The sequence below is a fragment of the Balaenoptera musculus genome, chromosome 10, assembly GCF_009873245.2.
Source record: "Balaenoptera musculus isolate JJ_BM4_2016_0621 chromosome 10, mBalMus1.pri.v3, whole genome shotgun sequence".
NCBI lineage: Eukaryota > Metazoa > Chordata > Mammalia > Artiodactyla > Balaenopteridae > Balaenoptera > Balaenoptera musculus.
In genome coordinates this window covers 21,608,967-21,614,010 of record NC_045794.1, presented here as the reverse complement: position 1 = coordinate 21,614,010, position 5,044 = coordinate 21,608,967, and the positions used below count along the sequence as shown (strand labels likewise).

At 41.5% G+C, this 5,044-nt stretch overlaps 1 pseudogene; it reads right to left on the bottom strand.

Annotated features, from left to right (window-relative positions):
* Nucleotides 1-513: 513 nt before the first annotated feature.
* On the bottom strand, nt 514-2,337 carry LOC118902048 (annotated as a pseudogene).
* Nucleotides 2,338-5,044: the final 2,707 nt, after the last annotated feature.

Below are 5,044 nucleotides of genomic sequence, written 5' to 3'. Positions count from 1 at the left end.
GGTTTAGAAAGGGACAAGGTGTACGTTCTATCCCTGCCTTAGGTGGTTGTTCTGTTTCCCAGGCTGTGTTGTCTCACTGGCCAGGAGGCTGAGGGGGCAGTCTAAAGACCATGAAGCTTCAAGTGGCTTCCCCAGGCCCTGGATCAGAGAGCATGAGCCCCAAGCTACAGGGAGCTTGGAAGGGCAGCCTGTTCAGGGCCCTACAGGGGTCTACATGCTGCAGGCCATGCTGGCATTAGCTCCTTGTCCTCTGGAGTCAGTTTCACCCAGGCAAACCAGCTGGCTGGCTGTCAAAGAGTCAGATACAACTGGGGGGTAAAAACACTTTTCCATGGCACTTACATAGAAGTGTACTGGCTGTCAAAGAGTCAGATACAACTTGGGGGTAAAAACAGTTTTCCATGGCACTTAATCTCTGGATACATTTTCCAAACTAAAAAGGTTTCTCTTCTATGTGCTACTGAGAAATCAAACTAGAGTAAAAGGACAGTCTTACTTTAATCAAGTTCCAGAATGAGGACATACAGCTTAGAAAAGCACTGTCTCAGCAGAAGATGCAAGGATGTGTGTAAAAGAATGTTTCTAGAAAATACCAAAGGCACCAAATATAACCCCAACTTTGCCTTCTGCTTCTCCTTGATGCCACTCCATACCCCAGGCGGGGAGGCTACTTTGTCCAGCTGACTTTGGGAATGTCATAGTGCTCTGTGAGTGTGTCCAGGTGTCTGTTGAAGTCCTCTTCTCTCTGCTTGTGAGTATTAAATGCTTTCTTCAGGATTTGCCGCTTCTCCTGAATCTTCCATTTGCCGCTTCTCCTGCATCTTCTCGAAGGCTGCCTGGGCCGGTGTCCACTTGTGAAGGCTGTACCGCTTCTCCTCCTCGTTCTTTTTGCTTGTTCCCATCACATCCAGGAGTTTCACCTAGTCTTTGTCCTTCTTTTTCTTCTTCCGCTTAGTCACTCCTAGCTCTGCGATGCCTTTCAGCTTCAGAGGCCCCTTCTCCACAATTTCTTCCTTTTTCTCCCCTCCTTCTTTGATCAAGGACAGTGATGCTTTTTTCCTCTGTCATCCAAGAAAAAGTTGCATAGACAAACAAAAAAAGGGAACAAGGACTTAATACTCCCACCTACTCCTGAGTTTTTATGTCTCATCTCTTTTGTTCTGTCTTCACTGTGCATGACTCAACATATGTGGACAATATCTTAAAATCCTGTTGGTACTCCATAAATTAAAATAACAGAGCCTCCTGACAGCAGTAGTTATATAAGTAAATGTAAACCAAGATTATCTATGATGCAGGGCACAATGGGAATTACTTTTCAGCTTTGTATAAGTTGACAATAGAGAATTATATTGATACTTGATAATCTTTAAAGGCATTTGTTATATTTTTCCTATTTCCTATTCTTTATGTATCCATTGGAAGTATAATGAATTCAAATTAACTAAGAATGAGTTGTGAAAAAGATAATATTAGTAAGATGACTCCAGTCTAACCATCATCATAGGCTTATTCTTTTACCATCACCTAAAGAAGATAAGCGTTTTTTTGTGTGTATATAAGTATGGTGACATTTAGTTCATAGATTTGTCATCATCATCTTTATTATCATTTCAAGGTGATAATGATAATATTATAAATTATCATAATCATAATTATCACCATTATGTGAGATTTTGTATATTTATCATTTAATATAATTCTTTTTCTAGTGATTCTTTAAAAAAATTATTGCTAGATGTATAATTAAATGTCAGTGAATCAAGAGTGGCCAAGATGGTGGAGTAGGGAGACCCTGAGCTCACCTCCTCCCACAGGCACACCAAAATTACAACTATTTACAGAGAAACTATTGATGAGAAGGACCTGAAGACTAGCAGAAAAGATCTTCTACAACTATAGATATAAAGAAGGAACCACAATGAGATGGGTAGGAGGGGCAGAAATGTGGTATTAGTCAGACCCATACTCCCAGGTAGGCAACCCACAAGTGGGAGGATAATTACAATTGTAGAGGTTCTCCCCAAGGAGCTAGGGGTCTGAGCCCCACACTTGGCTTCCCACTTGAGAGGTCCTGCACTGGGAAGATGAGCCCTCAGAGTGTTTGGCTTTGATGACCAGCAGGGTTTACTTTTGGGAGAGCCAGAGGATTGTAGGAAACAGAAACTCCACTCTTAAATGGTGCACACAAAATTTCACATGCTCTGAGATCAAGGGCAGGAGCAAGCACTTGAAAAGAGCTTGGGTCAAATGCACTTGCTGATCTTGGAGAGCTTCTTGCAGAGGCAGGAGGCAACTAGGACTTACCCTGGGGACATAAACACTGGCAGCAGCCATTTTTGGGAGTTTATTCTACCACAAGGACACTAGTACTGGCAAATGACATTTTGGAATCCTCCCACTATCTTATTCGTGCTGGGACCCGGTTCCACGAACCAGCCAGTTGGCACCAGTCCTGGGACAGCCCATGCCAAAGAGCTAGCCAGACAAGGACACAGCCCCAACCACCAACAGGGCAGTTGCTTTAGGACCCCCTGAACCCCCAGCCTCCCTGGGACCTGGATCCATCCACCAGAGGGCCCAGGACCTGGTTCCACCCACCAGTGGGCAGTCACTAGCCTGGACTCCCAGGGCCCCACAATTAGTTGCCAGGACATGACCCTACCCACCACCGGGCCAACACCAGATCCAGGACCTGTGGGCACCAGCCCACCAGCAAGCCCACACCAGCTTTGCACCCCTGGGCCGCAGCCAGCCACCCCAGGACCTGGCTTCACTTACTAGTGGGTCAGCAATAGCCCTGGGACACCCCCAAGGGCTCTGCAGCCAGCCGCCTCATGACCTGACCTCACACACCAGTGGGCCTGGACTGGGACTTTGTAGGCCATGAACAGCCACTTGTGGCAGGAACTGGCCCTGCTTACCAGTGGCCAGCAGCCTCTGTACTCAGCAAGGCCTGCTGACTAACTGGACTGAGGGTCAGTCATGCCTACCAGCATGCCCAGAGTAGTCAGCCCACCACAACAAAAGGCTCACACAGCCCACATAGATGATGCCTCTAGAGCATATAATGCTGGTGACCAGAGTGGAGTGTGCTGCTAAGCCCCATAGGACATCTCCCATATAAGGCCACTTCTCCAAGATCAGGTAGCCAGACTACCAAATACATAGAAATAAAAATGGAGAATTAAGCAAAATGAAGTGACAGAAGAACAAGATAAAGCTATGGAAGAAGAATTAAGTGAAGTGGAGATAAGCAATCTGCCTGATAAAGAATTCAAGGTAATGATCATAGAGATGCTCAAAGAATTTGGGAGAAGAACAGATGAGAAGTCAGAAGTTTCTAACAACAAGTTAGAAAATATGAAAAAGAACCAAACAGAGATGAAGAATACAATAACTGAAATAAAAATTACACTAGAAGTAATCAACAGTAGATTAATAATACAGAGGAACAGATCAGCAAGCTGGAAGGCAGAGTAGTGGAAATCACCCAAGCTGAACAGAAAAAAGAAAAAAATTTTTCAATGAGGGCACTTTAAGAGACCTCTGGAACAACATCAAGTGTACTAATATTAGCACTAACATTAGGGGTCCCAGAAAGAGAAGAGAGAAGATGGCAGAGAACATATTTGAAGATATAACAGCTGAAAACTTCCTTAACCTGGGAAAAGAAACAGACATCCAAGCACAGGAAGCACAGGGAGTCCCAAACAAGATCAACCCACAGAGGATGACACCAAGACACACTGTAATTAAAATGGCAAAAATTTAAGATAAAGGGAAAATATTAAAAGCAGCAAGAGAAAAGCAACTTGTTATGTACAGTGGACTCCCATAAGGCTATCAGCTGACTTGTAGCAGAAACCCTGCAGGCCAGAAGGGAGTGGCACAATATATTTAAAATGTTGAAAGGGAAAAACCTACAACCAAGAATACTCTACCAGCAAGGCTATCATTCATATTTGAAGGAGAGATCAAGAGGTTACAGAGACACAAGAGCCAAAAGAGTTCATCATTATGAAACCAGCTTCACAAGAAATGTTAAAGGGACTTCTCTAAGTGGAAAAGACTATAAGTAGAAATATGAAAATTATATAAGGAAAAATCTCTTTGGTAAAGGCAAATATTCAGTAAAGGTAGTAGATCAACCACATATAAAGTGAGTAGGAATGTTAAAAGACAAAGGTAATAAAATCAGCTATATCCACAATAACTAGCTAAGGGATACACAAAACAAAAAGAAGTAAAATATGACATCGAAAACAGTAAACATGGTGGTGGGGGAATACAAATGCAGGATTGTTAAAATGCATTCAAACTTAAGAGATCAGGAACTTGAAATATATAAACACATATAAATTATATATATATATAAACTTCATGATATATATATAAACTTCATGGTAACCACAAACCAGAATCAAAAATAGATACATACACATCAAAGAAAAAGGAATTCAAAAATAACACTAGTCATCAAATCACAAGGAAAAAGAGCAAAAGAAGAAGAAAAGAACAAAAACGAACTATAAAAACAACCAGAAAACAGTTAACAAAATGGCAATACATGCATACCTATCAATAAGTACTTTAAATGTAAATGGACTAAATGCTCCAATCAAAAGATATGGAGTGGCTGAATGGATACAAAAACAAGACCCGTATATATGATGCCTACAAAAACTCACTTCAGATCTAAAGACATGCACAGACTGAAAGTGAGAGGATGTAAAAGTTATTCCATGCAAATGAAAATGAGAAGAAAGCCGAGGCAGTAATACTTATATCAGCCAAAATAGATTTTGAAACAAAGACTGTAACAAGAGATAAGGACATTACATAATGATCAAGGGATCAATCCAAGAAGAAGATATAACAATTGTAAATATACATGCACCCCATGTAGGAGCACCTAAACACATAAAGCAAATATTAATAGACAAAAAGGGAGAAATTTACAGTAACACGATAATATTAGGGGACTTTAACACCACACTTATATCAATGGACAGATCATCCAGACAGAAAATCAATAGAGAAA